A 24,067-nucleotide genomic window follows, 5' to 3' on the forward strand; every position below is an offset into this window, starting at 1 on the left:
GGCGCACACCTTTTCCTCACACACCCCATAGTCGGACATCCTTTTTCCACACACTCTGCACCAGTCGCACACCTCACCAGCGGCCTTTCACGAACGCCCAGGTCTAGACCAACACCCAAGCCCACTGAATCTCCCCTCACACCATATACATTCCCGAGCATATCGCCACTCACCTCGGCGCCTCTTCTCCTTCGCTCTTCTGCCACCTGCAAACTCTTTATTTGGTCAGTAAGCACATCATCACGCTGTGAGCACAGACCTTGCACCAATTCCATCACCTCCTTTATCTCCTTCTTAGTCTCCCTCCGTCTCTTCTTAATTTCACTTACCCCCTCTTCCACTTCCTCTAATTTTTGTTTCACCTCCTTTATTTCCTGGTGCGCCCCTTCAATTTCTCCCTCTAAGGCCACCTTGGTCGTTTCTATGTGCGTCCTGACTTCCCGTTCTTTTGTCTCCATTGCCTCTACCATCTCTTCTAACCTCTTCGTCAGTCCCTCATGTACCGTCTGACATTCTTTCTTTGTCGCTATTAATTCCTTCTTTATTTATTTCTGCGTCGCTTTCAACCCCCCTATTACCGCCGTGTTCTTTTCCACCTGCTCCCCTAACTCCTTTTGTCCCACTGTCAGCTGCTCTACTCCCCGCGTCAGGTCTTCTATTCTCCCTGTAACCTAGCCGTGCTGTTCCTCACCTCTTTCTCCATGCGCTCCTCACCCCGCTTTACCTCCTCGCGTACCCCCGCGACCTCTTCGCCCACTCCCCGCCTTATATCCTCCCCCATCTCTCCCATCTCTTTGGTAGATGCCGCCCTCATCTGCTCCAAATCATTCCTTTGGGCATCCAATTTACTTTCCAACCCGTTTTTTTACCTCCTCTATCTGATTCCCCATCTGTTTAATTTCCCAGGCGGATTGCTCCCCTATTTCCCTCAATTTGCCTTCCATATTGTTTTCTAACCCCGTTAACCCATTCTTCACCCCTTCCATCTGGTTCTCCTGGGCGGCCATTCTATTTTCCAACCCCGCCAACCCATCCTTCATTTCCCCGATTTGGCTACCCACGTCCTCCAGTTGGCCCCCCAATTTACCTTCCAGCCCTTCCAACCTGTTGTCTAACCCCTCAAATTTGTTGTCTAAACCCTCCAATTTGCTTTCTAATTTATTGATGTTACTCCCTACTTCCTTCAATTGACCACCCATTCTATCTTCCAAATTATTCAACCCGTCTCTCAATCCCCCAATTTGGTTTCCCAATTCATTTCTCATTCCCCCCATTTGGTTGCCCATCTCATTTCTCATTCCCCCAATTTGGTTGCCCATATCATTCATTTTATGGTCCGACTTTACCATATCGGCCCATATTTGCGCCATAAATAGGTCCATATTCACTGGCACCGCGGGCTCGGCTACCGCGGCCACGTGCGAGGCGCCATCTTGTGCGCCTCCAACCTCATGCGAGGCGCCGCCATCTTGTGCACCTGCAAAGCCCTCTACCGCATCCTCATTGCTCTCTTCCTCCCTCTCTCCCAATTCCTCCCTGGGGTCCTGGGTTGCCTCTAACCCCTCTTCTACCTCCCCGACCTGCATCCGATCACCTTGATCATCTATGGCACGACTTCAATTTAGGATGTTAAACAATTTCGGCCGCTCGTAATTTTTGACCATTTGGTTCGGGCCTCATATCCCACTCCCCGACACCAATTGTTGCGGAACCGGAGCACGGCACTCCCGTTAGCAAGGGGGGGGGGGGGGGTTAATCCCCTTGTCAATTTAAGCTGGCCATCTCCGTTCCTGGAACTACCCCGCTCCTTTGTGGGATGGGATTGGCCAAGGTGATTGGTCAAGGGATTCCCGGACACCTCCGCCAATCCCTCCACAAAGCAGGTGGATGGCCCCGCTCGAATCCCGGACAAGATTGGAGTTTGCCGAGCGATTTAGCAATCCGGAATCCGAGCCGTTAGCGATGGACTAAACCCGATTATAAAGCGGTTCGGCCAAAACCGCGCCACAGATACTCAATTGAAAGAAATCACGAAAGCGATCGGACGAGAATGAAACCAAAAGTAAGGAGGACCAGGTATTTATTAATTATGTACAACAAACCAAAGAAAGAGAAGGAACGAAAGTAATTTCCAAGGCGAAGAAGAAGAAGAAGATACACGGCAATTCTGAAACAGGCTTACTTATCCCCAGGACAATACAGACAGAACAAACTCACGTACACGAATGGGAATTGCAGGCAGGAAGGGCTGGACGAAGGAGAACGGTCCGTGCAGAACGGCAGGGATGGAAGGTTCGGGCGGGAAAACGCAGCAACGACGTCCGCTCCAGCTCCACGCTCCGGGCTGGAAGTGAGCAGCCGGCGACTCCACGTATTCGGTTGCACACGGCAGGGGCTGTTTGAAGCAGCGTGTCAGAGCTGCACACGGCAAGGGCTGTTTGAAGCAGCATGTCAGAGCTTCCCGCAGCTTTGTCTCTCTCTCTCTGCCTTCTCACCGACTCTCCTCCAACTCAACCCAACTTCTCGGTTCGTGCTCCCTCACTCATCTGCGTAAGCAGTCCCTCACTCCTCCTTTTATTGCCCTCCCCAAAATCAAACCGCCGGCTACGAGGGCACGCCTACCCGGTCGCTCACCGCGGTGCTGGTTGGCTGTTAGGGCTGGCTGACTCCACCTCTGATGACGATGAGGTGCCACGCCCGTGATCTGGCGGCTCCTCCCCCCTTCTTCTCCGAGATGAGCACATGGCAATGACGGCTTGCGGGATAGAAAACCACTCGCACCGTTTTTGAAGGGAACTTTGGAGAGTGGAGATGATTGGGGAAATTGAAATGGGACCTATCTTATTTGATTAATGCAACGTAGAGTCAACTATTGGAAACACAGCCTTACCTGAAACACATAATAATGAAATAACTACGAAGAGGGCCTATGGTTCACTTCGTGTTGCAATGTGGACTAACTAGGGGACGACCTTTGACCTTTACAATGAATGGAGGTATTTACAAAAAGAATTATTTACAAAGGGGTATATTTACAACAATTTACAAAGTGCAGGGTTCTCAAAACACCAACAATATATTGGTTGTACAATTGATTACTATTGTTTTTGTGTTGTTATTCTTGTGTGACCTTAATACAATATTTGTTTGTTGGTAACAATTGGTGTGGTTTCACCATTGATCTTTGACACAGAATAACACATTTTTCTACCGTGACTCCTCTCGGGGCTCGGAGGTACACCGTGACCGGGGGTTGGGGAGGAGCACGTAACAGAAATTGGGGGCTTGTCCAAAATTGTCCCAAATTGAAATTGGGGGCTCGTCTTTGCTGATTAAATTCCCTAACACTCGTCCGGGATAGAATTCCCTAACATTCCCAAAATTCCCAAATTTGGAATTTTTCTAACATTCCCATATTTTTCAAAAAAAAAAAAATAGAAAATTTTTGTGTGAAGGTTAACAGGTGCTAACTAATAGTCACCATGGTGTTTGATGCAGAAAAGTTTGCGGCGTCCCCTAATGAGGCACAGTTCCAAGCGTTAAAAAGATCGGAACTCTTGATATTGGCCGAATATTTTAACTTGGAGGTCCGAGTTAATATGAAGAAAGCAGAGATACAGACATTGGTGGTAGAATCTCTGGTGGGACAAGGAATATGGAAAGAGGTAGCCTTGGATTGGTTACCCGAGGAAAAAGAAAATGTGGAGTGCCGGAAAATGGAGATGCAACTGCAGAGCCAGGAAAGGTTAAAAGCAGAGGAAAGGAAAGCAGCAAAGGAAAGAGCAGAACAGGAACGAGAACTCGAGGAAAGAAGCGCAGAGGAAAGGAGAGCCGAAAGGGAGTTAAAGGAACGTGGCATGGAGTATCAGAAGGAACTTAAACTCAAAGAGCTGGAATTAATGGGAGAACGGAGAGAAGTAGTATCCATGCCGGCTAGTTCGACAACTCGTCAGAACACTTGGGATGTTGGTAGGCAGGTGAGGCTGGTTCCACCCTTCAATGAAAAGGAGGTAGCTAAGTTTTTTTTACACTTTGAGAAAGTGGCTCAAATGCTAAAATTAAAATGGCCTGTGGGGTCCTGGACTATGTTAGTGCAAAGTGTTCTGGTGGGTAAAGCTCAAGATATCTATTCGGCTTTACCGATTGACCAATGTGCAGATTATGAGATAGTGAAGAAAACCATTCTCAAAGCCTATGAATTGGTCCCTGAAGCTTACCGGCAAAAATTCAGGAATGCCAGCAAGAGAGAGAGTGAGACCCATGTGGAGTTTGCCAGAATGAAGGAAACCATGTTTGATCGGTGGTGTGACTCGAAGGGGATTGGGAAAGACTTCAACCTGTTACGACAATTGATCTTGGTGGAGGAATTCAAACAGTGTGTCTACGCAGACATTAAAGTACATCTGGATGAAAAGAAAGTACCAGAGTTGTATGAGGCAGCAACCGTGGCAGATGACTATGCCTTGACACACAGGATGGGGTTCCACAAACCTAACTTCCCGCCTAGAGTTAGCCAGGGGAGTTATGGTAAATCAGGTGCAGAGAACAAATATTCATGGAGGCGGCCTAGAGATGACTATGGGGGCAAATCTGATACCGCGACTTTTAGGGATCAGAAGACTACAGTTCCAAGACCGACTTATCTTCCGGGGGGCCCGAGGCAGACCACGAGTTTTTCCTCCGGGCCTACTTGCGCTTTTTGCAAGAAACCTGGGCATTTGATGTCCCAATGTTACGCCCTGAAAAGGAAAAATCAGGAGCGGAGTCAGACATGTACAACTCCGAATGCATTGGCAAATGCGAGAAATCGTCATTGGAGGACAGTGCCTTGTGAAGGTTCCCATGCCAAAGTTACGGCATCACAGAACAACCTTGTTCAAAAGGGTTACAAACCTTTTATTTCAGAGGGGCTTGTGTCACTGGATGGAGACTTGACTAACCAGAGACCTGTTAGGGTATTGAGGGACACAGGAGCACATCAATCTTTGATGCTTGAGGGAATTTTGCCATTGTCAGAGAAGACGTCAACTGGTGTTAGTGTTCTTTTACAGGGGATTGGTGGCTATGTTAAAGCTCCACTTCATGTCATCCATTTGAAGTCTGATTTGGTGTCAGGACCGGTCACCGTAGGTTTACAAGCCACTCTACCTGTAAAGGGAATCTCTTTTGTTATCGGGAATGATTTGGCCGGTGGTCAAGTTTCTGGTAATCCGATGTTTGTTGAAAAGTCTAGTATGGAAAATAACACCGCACAGTTAGAGCAGGAAATTCCGGGTATCTTTCCATCCTGTGCCGCGACTCGTGCTATGGGTAGGAAGCATTCTGAAGAGAAGGAGAATGTACTGACGTCACGCTTTGTACAGTCACTTCTTGTCGAGTACCCTGAAACTAAGTGTCGGCACACACGATTCATGAATGGAGGCAATGTTGGCAAGCTCTTTGTCGGTGGACTGAACTTTGACACAAGTGAAGATGTTCTGGACTCTATCTTTGGCAAATATGGACCACTCTTGGAAGTGCTGCTGATAAAAGACAGGGAGACGCAAAAGTCGAGAGGGTTTGGCTTTGTCACGTTTGAAAACACAAAATACGCCAAAGATGCAGAAAAGGATTTGAATTGCAAGGATTTGGATGGTTGGACAATAACAGTAGAGAAGGCAGGCCATGGGCGTCGAGGGGGCTACAGAGGAGGAAAACGTGGAGGTAGATTCAGGGGTGGCTATGGATCCCGGAGTGGGAGTAGTACTTTTGGTGGCGGCCGCAGTCGTGATTACTACGGAGGCTCCCAGCAGCAGCAGCGCAGTTTTGGCAACTCGACGGGATGACTATTACGGTGGTAGCCGAGATGGGGACCACTACTCGCATGACTACAGCACCCGACTCTACAACCGTGATTACGATTTTTATGATCAAGAGAAGAGTTGGAAGCACTGAGTGCTCAGGAGAAGCCGAGCCAAGATTCCTACAAGGATTAACCCGTGAACTCCACGTTCCTAAATGCGTCCATGCAGTGAATACTTCCAGGCCTCACCACCCAACCACCATGAAACCTGGCTCTCAGCTCGGCCTCCTTCAAAAAGTGCTTTAGATTTGCTTTGCTTTGAATTTTTGATCACAACCCTTAACCTTCGTTTTAAAAAATGAAAAATAAAAACCAGAGGTTGATGAGATGGAGTTTGGCTTTGCAGGAGTTCAACTTGGAAATTGAGCATGCAAAGGGCAGGGACAATGTCGTTGCTGATGCTTTGTCCAGAGTGAACTAACTTTGGAAATTTCTGTACGTTGTTTGGAAGTTTTGTTGCTTTATTTTGGGGAATATTAATTATTGTTGTTCACGTGAATTGATTATTTGGGTGTGAGTTTTACTTTTGTTTGTTAAAAGAGTTTTTGCCTGCAAAGAAAGTTTTCACTATGTTCAAACATTCTTTCTTGAGGGGGGGGGGGGGGGGGGGAGTGTTACGGATTCGTCACTTCCCTTGTTGTGGTTTTCATCCACTGTAAACATTTTCGATTCCATGTACTATTATTGTTGTCGTTTGAGGGAAATGAAGGTTACTATTTTCAAAAGGTAAAAAAGTTAATGTTTTAAATGAAACTGGAACCGGGCGATGACGAAGAAGAGGAAGAGGAGGAGAAGAAGGCGGAGCGAGTGAGTCGGACAAGAAAGCCGAGTTGCTTCGAGGTCCTGAGCGAACGTTGGCGAACGAAGGTCACATGTGAACTTCGGGTTTCCCAGGAAAGGGATTGTTATCGCTGTGACAGATCAACCTGCATGTCAGGTTTTGTGGTTGATTCCGGAGAGAATCATCAGAGGACCTTTACGCCACGAGAACGGGCCGTCGGCCATTTTGACTCGCGCAGGATTTGTGCATCGTTCAAGGTTTTTTGCCTCGCTTTAATCATTGTCACCGCATTCAGACGTGGATCTGGTGTGTGTGTGGTGTGGCTTTTGAGTGGAAAATCTGCGGTTCGTCGATTGGGAGCCGTGAAACGTCCTTACCCGAGGGTGTGATTTCCCAGTCACCTGGAGGGCGCCTTTGGATTTCCCAGTCGCGTTGAGGGTGCCTTTGTGCAGCTTTGGCCGCGTGACTGTGACTGTCAACCCAACGGGATTCTGGTCTCGATACGACATCGTATGGACCATCGCTGGAGCTGATCGACTTTGGCTTGAAGCCGGAAGCAACTTTGGCTTGAAGCCGGGAATAGAGACATTATGAATCTTCTTCTTTTCGCTCATTTGGAGCACATTGAGTTATATTGTACGAACCTGATGGTACCATCATAGGAAATATATATTGGTTGTACAATTGATTACTATTGTTTTTGTGTTGTTATTCTTGTGTGACCTTAATACAATATTTGTTTGTTGGTAACAATTGGTGTGGTTTCACCATTGATCTTTGACACAGAATAACACATCTTTCTGCCGTGACTCCTCTCGGGGCTCGGAGGTACACCGTGACCGGGGTCTGGGGAGGAGCACGTAACAACTACAAACATCTAATCTGGTGTGTGGGTGTATCTACGCACATAAGGAAGAACGCTATTGAAAATTAGGTCGCCACGTCAAAATCCAAGATGGCCACCGCCATGTATGTCTGAACATTGTGAGCGGAATATCTTGAAAAATAAGCGAAGTACCAACTTCTAATCTGGTGTGTGGGTGTATCTAGGCATAAGGAAGAATGCTATTGAAAATTGGGTCCCCACGTCAAAATCCAAGATGGCCGCCACCATATATATGTTTGAACCTTGAGCGAAATATCTTGAAAAATAAACGAACTACTAACGTCTGATCTGGTGTGTGGGTGTATCTATGCATGAGGAAGAACGCTATTGAAAATTGGGTCGCCACGTCAAAATGCAAGATGGCCACCACCATATATAGGTCTGAACGTTGTGAGCGAAATATCTTGAAAAATAAACGAACGACTAACTTATGATCGGGTGTGTGGGTGTATCTACGCATAAGGAAGAACGCTATTGAAGATTGGGTCGCCACGTCAAAATCCAAGATGGCCGCCTTGCGTCTTCCACTTTGTCAACTCGCATCACTTCACCGACGGGGGACCTCGGCGTAACGCTTGTATTGTATGGATATTTTATCCCAGCCATATCATGTCATTTATTTGAAGACAGGTATACTGTCGTTTTCAGCAATCTTTTGAAAAAAATAAATAAATACACAAACTCATGCATTATGTACACATGTTTGCGTCTGAACCATTATTTCCATATCAGGGTGGGTGTCAATTTCATAAAGTCTGTCCCTTAATCGTTTTTAGAAACACAAACAGACAATTTTTTTTTAGAAAGCCCCGACAATGTCCACATTGAAATCCCCCTTTGTCTCCCACAATAGATTATCCAAATTTGACAACACACCCCTTCACCTACCAGACGACCACTGACATATCAATCGTCCAAAAACAAGTCAAAAAAAAAATTCCCACCTGATCATCATGTGACTTGGTTCCCCAAAAAAAATTTGTAAATTCTAAAAAATTGTGTTTCCCAAGATGTTCCCTAAACCCATATTCATAATCGGTAAATGTAAGGCTTCCAGTATTAACTCCAATCCTGGGTCTTTTAATTCAATGTTCCCAAAATTCCCCAATTTTTTTTTTTTTTTTTTTTTGTATACAAGATCGAGGCTCGTGAAAGAGCGAACATTAATCACACAGAAAGACAAACCGACACGTAAAACAAATAACATCGGGAGCGGTAGACAAGATGGGGAGAGAGGGGGAAGGACACAAACACAACATTTGAGAGCAGGGACCGAGAGACATGCAGACATCGAGCGATCTATGGGAGGGAGAGGGCTTTGGGGGGGGAGGCATGGGAAGGGGGGGGTGGGAGAGGTATAAAACATATGGACACTGCCAGGACTTCCAGGAAAGAAGTTGGAATTTCAAACAAGGTGGATCTGGGGTGAATTAGCGGGGGTAGAAAAGATCAAGGTTTTGGATGGGGGAAGATAAGAGATGGTGGTGAACAGCTGTTTTAAAGACCTGGAGGGAGGAGTGGGATTGAAGGGAGGGAGGGAGTTTGTTCCAGAGGCGGGAGAAAAGAGGAATGAAAGAGTGAAGGTGAGCAGAGAGCCGAGATTTCGGCAGTTTAACCATCAGAGGGTTGCTGGCAGATCTTGTGCGACCTGTAGGAATATTTGGGGGACAGAGCACAGAGAGAGCTGGGGGAGCAAGGCTGGAGAGGAGTCGGTAGAAGACAGAAAGACCACCTACCTGCCTGCGGTGAGTGAGTGAAAGGCCCTCAGAGATAGCTTCATCGCGGGAGATTCCAATAATTCTGAAAGCTTTGGTTTCAACAGCGTGAAGCCGAGCTCGGTGTGAGGCAGGAGCACCGGCCCATAGGGGAGAACAGTATTCCATTGAGCTGCGGATGAAAGCCTTGTTTGTGGTGAGGAGCTCAGGTGTGCCGAGGAAGGACTTCGCACGACGGAGGATGCCCAGCCGGCGACTGGCTTTGGAGGCCAGCTTGGAAATGTGGTTTTCCCAAGAAAGATCATGGCAGATAGTAAGACCCAAAAGCTTGAGTGACAGAACTTCTTGGAGAGGATTGTTGAGAAAGTAGATGGGAGGGTTGTCCAGTCGATCTTTTCGGAGAGACATTGTAAGAGTGTGAGATTTGTCAGGATTGAAAGACATGTTCCACTTGTTTGACCAGTCTGTGATTTTGTCCAAGTCTTCAGAGAGTGAGGAGGCTGCAGACTGCCGATCTGAGGGAAGAGGAATGGAGCGGCAGAGAGTGGAGTCATCAGCAAAGAGATAGAGAGGATTTTCCAGAGAGTCGGAGAGATCATTGATAAAGACCAGAAAAAGCACAGGGCCCAGAACACTGCCTTGGGGAACTCCAGCCTGAACAGGAAGGGGAGATGAGAGAAATCCATTCAGGGCCACACGTTGACTACGACCAGAGAGGACGTCCGCAAGCCATGCATGGAGATTTCCATGGATACCATAGGAGGAGAGTTTGGTGAGCAGAGCTGGGTGCCAGACCGTATCGAAGGCACGTGATATGTCAAGGGAGACAGCTCTGATTTCCTGTTTGGCATTGAGGACCTCCATCCATTGTTGAGACAGCAGAAGCAGCATGTCCAGAGTAGAGTGACCTGGTCTGAAACCAAATTGATGATCAGAGATCAAGCCATTGGAGAAGAGGAAAGATTTCATATCCAAAGCAATGATGGATTCCATGACTTTGCTGATAATTGGGAGCAGGCTGATTGGTCTGTAGTTGCAAGGATCTGTTTTTGCACCTCTTTTTGTAAAGCGGTAATGTTTGCTGATTTCCAGGATGCTGGCAGATGACCTTGAGCAAAAGAGAGGGTGAAAAGAACAGAGAGAGGGTGAGATAGAGCGGCAGAGCAGGATTTTAGGACCCGTGGGCTGATGCTGTCTGGTCCAGTTGCAGAATCAGAGTCGAGGTTAGACAAAAACTCCTCAACCTTGTCAGGAGAGAAGGACACAGAGTCCAGGAGCAGTTGGGTTCGACTGGGAAAGGTGGGAACAGAGAGAGATGGATTTGGGACACAAGATTTTGAGGCAAACACAGAGTTGAGGCATTCGGCTTTGTCACGTGCAATGTCAACTGTGTGGCCATTTGAGGTAAGGGAGGGGATGGGGGGGGAACAAACACAAGAAACGGATTTGACCAGACGCCACCAGGATTTGGAGGAAGGAGACAGGTTTGAGAGTTCATTCTTGAGTGTGGAGAGATAGTGCTTCCTGGCACTCCTGAGGGTAGACACACACTTGTTCCGAGCTTGGTGGAAGGAACTGAGATTGCCTTCAGTTGGATTAGCCTTCCAAGAGGCAAAGGCAAGTTGTTTCAGGGCAACTGCCTCACCACAAGATTCAGTGTACCATGGACGGGAGGAAGGGTAAGACAACTGAAGACGAGATGGGATAAATCTGTGCATGAGAGAGAGCAGTTTGCTTTGGAAGAATTCCCAGGAAGAATTGATGTCAGAGGCAGTGGAGATGGGAGACCAATCCAGACGATTGATGGCTGCTTGAAGACCGTCCCAGTCGGCCTGAGTGAAATGCCAGACTTGTCGACGCTGAGGAGGCTCTCTGAGAATGGCCAGAGAGATGTCCACTTTGACAAGCACATGATCAGAAGAACCGATTGGAGCAGAAGAAGAGCAGCAGACATTAGCAGGGAAGTTTGTCATAACCTAGAAGTCTAGAAGAGAAGATACTCCATTGGCTGAGATCCGTGTCAGGAAATTGACAGATTGTGTCAATCCCAGTGAGTCACAGAAGTCCTTTGCTGAGGTGCCATGACTGGTGAGAGAGGAACCCACACCCAACCAGCTGGCATGGTGACAGTTGAAGTCACCACATATGAGGAAGAGAGAGTCGGGATGAGTGGATAGAAGTTGGTCCATGTTGTCAGACAGTGAAATGTAAATGGAGTCATCACTGTTTGGAGGACGGTACAGAACACATATGAACAAAAGGTGGGAGCGGAGAGGAAGCCGTAGCCAGAGGTACTCCTGGGGGTGAGGAGGAGAGAGGGCAGTGCAAGGAGAGTGAGGAAGAGAGTTTTTGATAAAGATAGTCACCCCACCACCAGGACGAGGCTCAGGTCTATCATACCGGAGGAGGGAGTAACCAGGAAGAGATATTAAGGAATCAGAGACATCTTGAAGGAGGAAAGTCTCTGTTCAGCAGATCAAGTCTGGATTGTCAGAAGCAACCTGTATGGAGAGATCAGTCAGGTTTGAGCGAAGGCCCCGGATGTTTGAGGTCCATACCGTTAGTGAAGAGAGAGGGGAGCATCGGGTACAGGGGAGGGGAGGAGTAGGGTAAGATGAAGGATGAGAGGGGGAGGTAGGAAGAGCAGTTGATAGTGTGTCAGAGATTACAGAAGAGTTCCAAGAAAGGGAAGGATGAGGAGGATGAAAGGTTTGATGGTGAAGGGATGAGGCACAGTGAGGGGTTGTTTGAGGGGGGGGGGGGGGCAGAGGAAAGTAGAAGGTTGGGGGGGGGGGGGTGGAGGTATGAGATAGAAGGGAGACGAAGTGGGGAGGAGGCAGCATTGAGGAGGAGGGGGGAGGAGGGAGAATTGGAGAGGAATGGTATGGGGGGAGATTTGAATGGGAGGGGTTGGGGGGGGGGGGAGTTTTGAAGGGGAGGAGTGAGGGGGGAGTTTAGGAGGGGAGGGGCAAGGGGGGAGTTTAGGAGTGGAGGGGCAAGGGGGGAGTTTAGGAGTGTAGGGGCAAGAGGGGGATTTGGAGGGGAGGGGCAAGGGGGGAGTTTAGGAGGGGAAGGGCAAGGAGGGAGTTCAGCAGTGGAGGGGCAAGGGGAGAGTTTAGGAGTGGAGGGGCAAGGGGGGAGTTTAGGAGTGGAGGGGCAAGGGGGGAGTTTAGGAGTGTAGGTGCAAGGGGGGGGGGATTTGGAGGGGAGGGGCAAGAGGGGAGTTTCGAAAGTGGATGATTAATGAAAGACGAACATTGATAACAAATTGGGTTTGTTGTGATTTTCAAGTTAGCAATCCGATTCAGAACGATGGAGGAGGGGTGGAATGAATGTGAATTTAGACCATGTAGTGAGGGAGACGTATAAGAGATTGAATTTCTTTTTTTTGACGTGGAATGAGTTGGAGAGGAAATTGAGAAAAGCCTTTTAAATAGGAAGAAAAACAGCGTGTTGTAATATACCACTGAATAAAACACTGAAGGGGAAAGTTTATACATATTTAAATAACTAGGGCATGCCCGTACTATATCTATATCTAAAATTATATCCCCCCCTCTATTTACATGAAATGGTTTGGTCCATGAAATGTTTTGGTCCATTCGCAACGCCAAAGCGAACGGCGAACGCTTTACATGAAATGGTTTGGTCCATGAAATGTTTTGGTCCATTCGCAACGCCAAAGCGAACGGCGAACGGCTTGCGAGTACAGTGACAATCCCCCCGGGGTTTTAATTAGTTTTAAAACATCGTTTAACGCCAACATAGCGCCAACATAGTTTGCCGACGGGAAATAAATGAATACGCTCTCAAATGTGCCATCCGAGGCAGAGTGTGATCGCCACGTTCGGCACACGCGATAGCTCGCTGCTCTCTGATTGGTTGAATCGTTTTTTGGACATAGCTCGGTAAGTAATTGTCCGATTAATATGAAACCTTGAAAAGGCACATCCTCGGGTCCCCAGCAATATACCTGGCAAGTTTAAAGTATATCGGACCCGTGGTTGTCGAGAAACAGCGGTCACAGACAAACAAACGTACAAACAAACAAACACACAGAGATTACTGGAATTATAGATAGATATTAAAACAGAACCGTAAACAATCATATGCACAAAGTACCAACGGGGGGAGAGCCGAGAGAGATCACCACGAGTCACGTGGACAGGGCAAAAGGAGGATGGTAAGGAGATAATGGGGGCGGGGCGAATTGCACACCTGGACAGAAAGTACAGGATGAGACAAACAGCACACGTGGAGAAAGGAAAATAAATGTTTTTGGTTTTTTTTTTTTTTGTTTGTTTTGGGGGGGGGGTGGGGGTATTTTAAATAATCGTATTTAAAACGTTAGACAAAGAGTATTATGTTCGGGGTAGAAGGGAAAAAACTAAGAGCCAAGCAAAACACGATGTAGGGGCCTTAAGTAAACAAACACCGATGGGGGTACAAGGCCGCACTAGCGGAGCAGAACTCGATTAATTGATTACGAGTTACAGGAAATTCAAACCAAAAGTAACCATAAACAAACAATAACGCATGGACGATAAAATAACGAGTTGAAATTTGACAAACACACGTAATGAAAAAATAACCGCTTTGGATGCCCGGAGAGAACCAGGCCTCAAGGTCGGAAGCTTCAACAACTAGGCCGCGTGGCGTGAAATACTCGACAATTTTTTACAGGTATGAAAGATTAACACTGATAATCTCCCGAGGGCACGCAAAAGATACACACACGTAAGATAAATACAGTTTCGACAAAAATACAAATGTGACAATTACTTAACTTCGAGCGTGCGTGAAGATCGTGATTCGTGAAGGATCGTGAAGGTGTCTGGGTGGTCCCCCGTGGATCATGAAGATCGAAGATTCGAGCGTGCGTGAAGAAGACCTTCGAAAAACCGTGACCGCCCCGACAAGATCTCGCGAGCGCGAAATGCGCTCGGCATTCAATCAATTAATCATTACCTTGCCAATGAACAAAAATGAATCATTCGTGCTCCGAAGACTTTGCAGCCACAGAAAGCACAGACATTTGCTCATCTTGTTCTAGTTGTAGGGTTTAGATGAGAATCTAGTCTGTTGAGGCCAATCCTCGTTTGGGGTCTGCAACAACGGAGACCTGGCCATTGTCTGAGGTGCGGGTGAGTGCTGGTACCCCCAATCTTGGTTTTCCATACAAAATCGTCTTCTGTTGGAATACGGACATTGTCGTCTGTAGTGTCCCATATCTCCACACTTAAAACACTGGTCTTTACAACCCTTTCTCTCAGGCCTACCGAGCCTGTCTTTTCCTTGTCGATCAGATCTCTGATTTTTCGTTGGATCATATGAAGATTCTCTGTACCGTTCTACTTGGGGAGACAGGTTGGAATTGGATGGGGCAAATGTCACTTTCATTCCTATGTTCTCGGGCATTTGCGCGTTTATCTCCAACGTATTGTTACGGACCGCGGATAAGGATGTTGGTTTGCCGAGCGGATGGCACCGCGGCCGAACAGTTACCCCGACTAACCCGATTCCCGAACGTTGGCCGGATCGCGCCACAGATATTCAATATGGAAAAGACAAAAGCGACACGGATGTGAAGGAGAAGAAGACAGAAGTAGGGAATACGAATATAATTTATTTACTATTTACAACCAAAAGTAACCAAGGAAGAAGGAAAGATAAGAAAATAATTTACAGAAGATATTAGAGACACAGTGCAACGCTAGCTTACCTACAGTCTTAATTAACCCAGGGACAGAACAAACAAGGACAGACTCACGCGGGGAATGACGATAGGACTGGCAGGAGGTGAATGGCTGGAGGGAGAGGAAGGTCCACGGGTCCTGCAGCACGATCGGCGCGTTTAGCAGCCGCCGTTCCTTCGCGGCCCTGCTCAAGAACTGCCGTCAAGGCACCAAGCTGCTGTGGCTGCTGCTGCTGCTGCTGTGTGTACGTCGCGTGCTTTCTCCAGGACTCGTCTGCTAGTGCCGCTGTGGGGACGTCGCGTGCTTGGCCAGGACTCGTCTCGTCCCATCTGGTCCAACCACACACTCGGCTCTTGCGCGCGCGCTTTTATAGCGCCTCAGGCGATCAAGCCGCCGGCCTTCACGACACGCCCCCCGGTGAGCTCGCTTCGGCCCTGATTGGTGGGCACAGGCCCTCTGACTCCACCCTTGATGACGATGGGCGGGCACGCCCTTCTTCCCCGAGCTGAGCACATGTTCAATGGTGGTTTTGGGGCGAAATCAGCAACCACAGCTGTAACAAACCTGGCAAACTGCCCAGTGCAGTTGGCAATGGAGGCTTAGAGGGGATGTAGCTGGCAATTGAGGCTTGGCAATGACGCAGTTGGAAATGGAGGTTTTGGGAAGGGGAATGAAAGGGGATCTATCTTGTTTCACTTGGTGCAATGGAGTGTCATCTTAATGGAAGACAAGGCCTTACCCTAATACACATAATAAAGATATAACTATCAACAAGGGGGAAATCTATGATTGGCTGACGTGATTGTTTATGACCTAATTATGGGACGCCCTTTGACCTTTATACATAACTGGAGTAAGGAGGGTCCAGAATAAAGCAATAATAATAAAAAACACAATAAAAAAAACACAATCCTCATATCCACAACAGTATCCTGTATCTCCTTCGGTTTACTTTCTAAGTCCATAATCCTTTCTTGCTGTTCCCACTTCCTGGACTCAACATCCCAATGATGGAATGCCAACCAGTCTACCGTTAGGTTCTGTCTCTTCCTGGCTTCCAATTCTTGTCCTGTCTCCAATCGGCTTCGCTCAAATGTACCGTCTCTTGGGAACTCCTTGGCATGTCCTTTTGTCCACAAATATCAGTTCTCAACATCTTTAATGGCCTCCATACCATAATGGTTGTACATATTGTTGCGGTTTTAGAACCCACGCTTGTGTAAATATGACGAAAGGTTAAAGGTAGCACCCCGAGTTAGTCCACAAGCAACACGTAGGCCACCATAGGAACTCAGTTATTTCATTATTATGTGTTTTAGATAAGTCCGTGTTTCCAATAGTTGAATCTGCGTTGCGTTAATCAAATCAGATTAGGCCCATTCCGTCCATTTTGCGACCTCCCTCTCCAAGCGATGCCATTACGCGCCCCTACAGTCGGTGCCTTAGCGTTCGCTCAAGCGCCGCCATAAACCATGCGGTCAGGCCCGAGGAAAAAGGGGGCAGAACGCCAAGAAGAAGGTGTGGCCTGTCAACCAGCCATCAAAGGCGTGGCCGGTAAGCCCTCACCAGACAACCAGGGCTGAGGTGAGATCCCTGGCAGGCGTGGTTTTGAAGCGCGTGGAGTGATCTTGGCTCGCGTTATATAAGCGCGAACGCAAAGCCCTTTCACGGACTTCTTTTTACGAGAGAGCGCTGGTTGGACTTGTTGGAGGCGCGTGCATTACAACAGGACTCGTTGGGAGAGAGATACGGCAGCACTCGAGTGGAAGGTTGGCGGTAAAAAGGACTCGGGTTGGAGACGCACTTATACGAGTCTGATTGGGAAATGTGCACGAGTCTGGTTGGAGACGCGCTTATTAAAGGACTTGTCCAGGAGCGCAAACGTACGGGACACCAGCCTTCCCCCCCCCCCCCCCCCCCCCCCCGCTATATGTCAGGCCCAGTCACGTTTCCAAGATACGCAGAGCTGCCTCCCGGGTTTTCGCCCGCTGAACCAGAGCCTGGACTGGAGCGTCACCTGGAGTCTGGACCCCGTCACCGGACCCTCTACCTGACCACCTACCAGCCACAGTCCCCGTGTGAGTGTGTATGTTTGTCTGGGGTATAGAATAAGACTACTTTAAGACTTCCCTGTGTCCTGCTCCTTCTTCTTCCTTTCTTGTACATTCTTTCCTTTCCTCTTTTTGTTTGTAATAAATTCACCTGTTCTTTCTGGTTTCGTCTTAATCCCTTCGCTTTCATCTTTTCTCAATTGAGTACCTGTGGCACAATTAGGAACTGCTCAGAATCGGGTTTAGTCTCATTGTTAACAGCTCGGTTCGCGGATTGCTAACCGCTCGGCATTTTCCAACATATCCGTGGTTCGAGGGGGGGGGGGGGTTATTCCCTCGTTTCCGGCCGGCGTTGGTACTTAGGTAGTAGTGAACCCCTAGGCCTAACAAACCCTATCTAACGCCGCGCCGGGAAGGACGTTATAACCCCCAGGACTCGGGACGGCCAGCTAAAAAGACAAGGGGATTAACCCCCCCTTGATAAGGGGAGCGCCGACCCCCGAGATCCGTAACAATATAATATGTACAAGTTCCTTTTTGTGGAATATCTGGTTCACCCTTTTTACCCTTCCAGGCCATATTTCCCATAATGCCTGTATGAATAACACAATACCCACGCAATGTACGAGGTAAACTACTATGATCTGCACTTCTGCGTACACATGTGCACGCTATCCGCTGTGTGTACTATAAATAAAGTCTGCTGGGGTTTATTCCACCTTGTACACAGTAGCCTGGATGTTGCGTCTTCCGACATCGGTAATACTGTTGTGGATATGAGGATTGTGTTTTTTTATTGTTTTTTATTATTATTGCTTTATTCTGGACCCTCCTTACTCCAGTTATGTATAAAGGTCAAAGGGCGTCCCATAATTAGGTCATAAACAATCACGTCAGCCAATTATAGATTTCCCCCTTGTTGATAGTTATATCTTTATTATGTGTATTAGGGTAAGGCCTTGTCTTCCATTAAGATGACACTCCATTGCACCAAGTGAAATAAGATAGATCCCCTTTCATTCCCCTTCCCAAAACTTCCATTTCCAACTGCGTCATTGCCAAGCCTCAATTGCCAGCTACATCCCCTCCAAGCCTCCATTGCCAACTGCATTGGGCAGTTTGCCAGGTTTGCTACAGCTGTGGGTTGCTGATTTTGCCCCAAAACCACCATTGAACATGTGCTCGGGTCGGGGAAGAAAGGCGTGTCCCCACCTCGTCATAGAGGGGAGGAGTGAGTCAGCCCCACTCAACCAACCACGAACAAGGGGTTGTACTTGGAGAGGGTGTGGAGAGAAACATCAAGGAGGTTCGCGAAGGTTCAGGGGCGTGGTATATATAACCCGCAGAAGACGCCCCCACCTCAGATGAGACGAGACGAGTCCTGGAAAAAGCACGCGACGTCCACACAGCAGCAGCAGCAGCAGCCACAGCAGCAGCCACAGCAGCTTCAGCCACAGCAGCTTGGGGCCTTGACGGTAGTTTTGAGCAGGGCCGCGAAGGAACGGCGGCTGCTAAACACGCCGATCGTGCTGCAGTACCCGTGGACCTTCCTCTCCCTCCAGCCATCCACCTCCTGCCTTTCCATCCTTTTGTGTACGTGAGTTTGTTCTGTGTGTCTTGTCCCTGGGTATTAATTAAGCTTGTATAAGTTAATCATTGCACTGTCTCTGATTCTTCTGTATATTATTTTATTATCCTTCCTTCTCCTTGGTTACTTTGAGCATGTAAATAGTAGGAATAAATTTAGTAGTATTTCCAACCTTTTTGTCTTCTTCTTCTTCTTCACATCCATGTCGCCTTTGTCTTTTCCCTATTGAATACCTGTGGCGCGATCCGGCCAACGTTCGGGAATCGGGTTAGTCGGGGTAACTGTTAGGGCCGCGGGGCCATCCGCTCGGCAAACCAACATCTTATCCGCGGTCCGTAACAATTGGTGTCGGTAGCGGGGTCGGACCGAAGCGCGCTTAACGCGCTCAAAATTACGAGCTGCCGAAATTTGTTTTGTTTTAAAAAACCCGAATTTTGAAATCGCACCATGGATAGTCAAAGCGATCGGATGCCGGTGGGGGAACTAGAAGAGGGGTTAGGGGTAACCCAGGATCAGAGGGAAGAAATGGAGGAGAGCAATGAGGAGGTGGTTGAGGAGGTGTCAGGCGCGCAAAATGGCGTCCTCGCGCACGTGGTTGTAGCAGCACCAAATTGCACCGCGCACGTAGCCGCGGCGGCCGAGCCCACTGTACCGGCGGGCTTCGACATGCAAGCCCTCATGGCGCAAATCATGAAGAGATTGGAGAAGCTAAATGATAAGATGGATGCTAAGGGTGAGCGATTGGGAAACCAAATTGAAGCAATAACAAACGAAATGAGGGCCGATAATGAGGGACTGGCGAGGGACAGAGTCGCATATGAAGTAAGGGAAGCGGAGAGGGACAGAGACCGCAGGTCGAGCGAGCAGGTCCCAGGGGTGCACGAGGAGGTAACGCGGGTCGAGAAGCGCTGGTTGAGCGAGGCGGAGAAAAGCGCGGGTAAAATGACGGAGAAAAAGATCGCGACCCGGGGTATGGAGCAGCCGGCGACCGCTGAGGTAGAAGAGGGTGTTTTATTAAAGCCAGCGGTCGTCGAGGGGAATAAAGAAAAAGCAGTAGTGGGTATAATTAAAATTGAAGAGACGACGGAGGTAGCCCAGGAATCGGAGGAAGGAATGGAAACTGTACAAAGTCCGTGCTCACATCACGATGCTGTGCTCATTAATCCTTATAAAGATTTGCAGGTGTTGGTGCAGGGAGGAAGAAGAACCCCGAAGGTGAGACGAGCTGCAAGTGGTGCCGGGAGATTTTGTAAAAGGGGGTTTGGCGCGAAGAGAATAGTCGCGCGATTGGGGTCAATATGGCACCCGGGCGTTGGTGAAGGGTCCGGTGTGAGTGGAAATAGCACGCGTGTGAAAAAAAAGTGTGCGTCAAGGGGTGAGCGTGTTACGAAGCGTGAGTGTGAAACCGAGTGCGAGCGAGAATGCACGTCGGGGTGTACGGAGTGTGACACAAGGAGTGAGAGCGATACGGAGTGTACGTGCGAGGGTGAGTGTGACACGGAGAGTAAGGTGGTGGTGGAACGTGTGCGAGGAAGCACACCTGAGTTGGTCGTGGCGTGGGTGTGGGAGAGCCCATCTGAGCGCGTTAGTGGGTGGATGCAAGAGTGCACGCCCATGGTGAGTGGTACGGAGTACGTACCGAGGGAGAGTGCGCAAGACGGTGCGCGAGGTATGTTAAGGGAGTGTGCGAACGGCGAGTGTGCGCGAAAGGTGTGGTGTGTAACAGGGAGTGCATTGGTGGAATGGACGGAGTGTGGGGGATGCACTGGAGGCGTTGGAACGCCGGGCTTTGTGAGTGTGAAACGGGTCGCGTGGTGTGACCATGCAAGTGAAGCATCGACGTTGACCGGGTTAGCAGCTAGGGCGACGGATAGCGGGCGCTCGGTGCGCGGAGCCCTTTGTTGGATGCGAAGCCTCGCGCGGATCGATGCTGCGTCGCCCCGCTTCGGAGCGTCGCGCACGATTCGGGCCTGGCCCCGCCCTGCACGGTCGAGTCCGGGCCTTGTCGGGCGAGGCGACCGGTCCGGTTCAAGGGCGAGTGGGAGGAAGCGGAACGGTGCCCCCTGGTGGGGGCGGGGTTCCGACCGGGGGAGATTGAGCCATCGGGCCCCGGACCGCGAGGTGCCGGGCCGAGATGGTGCGTGGAATCTCGGCCCGACCAAACCACCTCCCTTGAACCGAAAGCCGAACGGATTCAACCTGCAGGCGACCAAACCACCCGCGTTCATTGCTCGGCTTTGCGAAGCCGAGTTTAATGATGTCATGACGCACCGAGGCTAGGATTTTGCGGACTGTGATGATGGTGATAGTGATAGTGTTTTTGATCCGAAATTTAGAAAAGTGAATATAATTGGCAAATTTTTGCTTTGTTGAATTTGGACGAGCAAAATGTATAGTGAAAGATGCCCGATGTGGTGGGATGGCAACTCTGCCATCTCTCACAGCGGGGGCAAAGGAGCACTAGATTTATGGGGTTTATGGCAGTGAAAACTAGCCCGGGAGGGTTAGGATATAATGATAGGGACCTAGAAGATGACCTTAGGTAACGTTAAGATTAGGTAGTGACAATGATACCTGTAGTGGGGACGCAGGTAGATTAGAGTGGATGATAATGACGTGGTATGTGCTTAGTTTAAAGGGAAGACGGGGAGCACTAAGTTAGCAGGGCAACAGGTAGATTAGATGATGCCGTGTGAGTGTTGGAGGTGTATTCAGAAGTGTATTGTGAAAAGTGTGTGAGGAACAGGTGTCATTGCACAGGTGTGCAACTGAACAGGTGGATGGAGCAGTGTATGTGTGAGTGAGTGATTGTGTATTGTGCTGACCAAATGGTCCAGGAAGGAAGGAGGGTGCAGGTGGCACCAGGTGTGATTGCACAGGTGTGCAACTACAGGTGTGGAGAATGGTTGTGTGGAATACATGGAGTGTGGAAGATATGGAGTATTGGAATGGATGGTCGTGGAGTGAGTATGATGGAAACTGTGGAGTGGAGTGGATGGTGCGAAGGTGTGAATGGGGGAAGGATAGACCCCCATCACGAATACCCGGGGAGGGTAGTGTAAGTGTGAGGTAGAGGGTATAGGTAAATTGTGGTTGGATATTGGCATCTGTGGTGCGGGTGAAAGAATGGTATTTGGATGGGTGCATTAGTGTTGTGGAAATGGCTGGGCGTGTAGCCTGTTAGTGTGTGTAGTTGGTTTGGGCACTCCACCACTGTGAGGATGTCAGCCAGGTGAGGCCGCAGGTGGGCTCTGGGAGCCGGTAGAGTTGTTGTGGATGGGGCCCGAGGATCCGGAGGACGGACCCGGGCAGCCCAGTGCCAGAGGGCACCGAGGGGTGACAGAGCCAGGAGGGGCCTTCCCCAATTAGATAGGTTAGGGTGAGGAGCTAGGTAAGCTCGGGTGGCAACTGCAGTGGTGGAGGTGTGCAGGTGGGTAGACCTGCTGGGAGAGCTACACGCCCCAGTCCTGAAATTGTGCAAGGGCACAGGGAGTTGAATCGGGGGAGTGAGACCCCAAATTGAGAAGCACCACAGTTTGGTCAATGGGAATTGGTTTTTAGAACCCATAGTGTAAGATGGCCAATGGATTGGCAGGGAAAGACCCCGGGTAGTGTAAAGTGTATTAAAGTCATTTAGAAAGTAGTTAGGATGAAGATCTCCTCGCACCATCTGCATCCACTCACCTGAGATGACGTTGTTTTTGCCAGGTTGTTTTTATTATTTTTATTGATGCAAATGTTTGGAATGTGAGACGCATCATGACGTGGGTGTGACATTGTGCTGATGTTCCATCTCTTCCTCCTTATGAGGATTGATGATGAATTGGGTGATGGCAAATTTTGGTTAGAGGGATTGAGGTGACGAATTTGGTATAGGAGAAATATGGGGAAGACGTGACAATAGCGACGAATTTGTAAATGTGTAGATTTTTGTATATATGGGGTAAGGGCAAGGGTAGAGTAGGTGACAGGGGGGGGGGGGGTGACGTACGGTAGGGACGAGTTTTCTCACATCGCTCTCCGTACGCACTTCGCCTTGCATTGCCTTGATTGATGTGTACCCTTGTGACCTTACCCCTCTCGTCTGTCTTCCCCCCCCTTTGTCTCCCACATGAGGGCCTGTGCGCCACTGGGCACCGAGGGGAGCGTGCGTGAGTCTGCCATTGTGCGCCCGGAACTCCCAGAACCAGCTGTCTGCATCGATGCACCACATCATGGACCACATGTCTGTGGCTGAGCACCACGTATGGACCCCGTGGGTTGGGGCATGGCCCCTCTGCTGGCACCGGCCATGAAGGCCCGAGATCTTGCTGGCGGACCTTGGCCACAGGGCACCGATGCCCCACAGGTGAATCATACATAGTCGGCCCCTGTGGGCCATAAATAAATAAAAATGGACACGTTGGGTGCATTTCATTTTATGTTCAAATAGGCCGCCAGTAAGAAAATTAAAGAAAGACAACAACTGGAAGAAAGCAAATAGCCAGCAGAGGGAGCCGAAGAGCAAGAGACCACCAGCAGGGTTAGGGGTTGTTGGTTTATTTTTATTGAACAATGATGACTGTGCACCGATTGGTGCTTGAGGGTGTGTTGGTGTGTTTTGGGTGCTTTCATGGTGCGTAGATGCAGAGCAGACTGTCTCCCCCCCCCCCCCCCCCAGAAAGAACAATCACAGGTCCTGGGTTGCGTTTTGTAAATAAAGTAACGTTATTGTAAATAATGCTCCCCACCGTCAATGTATAGTTTGAAGACCATTCCGCAATTCGGTTAGCTGTGGGCGTGAATCTGTTAGGCAGGGTGCAATGGAGCAGCGGGACATATTTATTTATGTTTTAAAACCGTCGCACTCAGGGTCAGGTTAAATGTAGAGGGGACTACACCTACGTGCCACACTAATGTAAAAGTTAAGGGAAGAGACCCGGGACGTGCCTAAGAGGAGGAGGGTGCAGTGTTGTGGATATGAGGATTGTGTTTTTTTATTGTGTTTTTTATTATTATTGCTTTATTCTGGACCCTCCTTACTCCAGTTATGTATAAAGGTCAAAGGGCGTCCCATAATTAGGTCATAAACAATCACGTCAGCCAATCATAGATTTCCCCCTTGTTGATAGTTATATCTTTATTATGTGTATTAGGGTAAGGCCTTGTCTTCCATTAAGATGACACTCCATTGCACCAAGTGAAATAAGATAGATCCCCTTTCATTCCCCTTCCCAAAACCTCCATTTCCAACTGCGTCATTGCCAAGCCTCAATTGCCAGCTACATCCCCTCCAAGCCTCCATTGCCAACTGCACTGGGCAGTTTGCCAGGTTTGCTACAGCTGTGGGTTGCTGATTTCGCCCCAAAACCACCATTGAACATGTGCTCGGGTCGGGGAAGAAAGGCGTGTCCCCACCTCGTCATAGAGGGGAGGAGTGAGTCAGCCCCACTCAACCAACCACGAACAAGGGGTTGGACTTGGAGAGGGTGTGGAGAGAAACATCAAGGAGGTTCGCGAAGGTTCAGG

The sequence above is a fragment of the Myxine glutinosa genome, chromosome 5 (assembly GCF_964187855.1).
Source record: "Myxine glutinosa chromosome 5, kmMyxGlut1.1, whole genome shotgun sequence".
In the NCBI taxonomy this organism is placed as follows: domain Eukaryota; kingdom Metazoa; phylum Chordata; class Myxini; order Myxiniformes; family Myxinidae; genus Myxine; species Myxine glutinosa.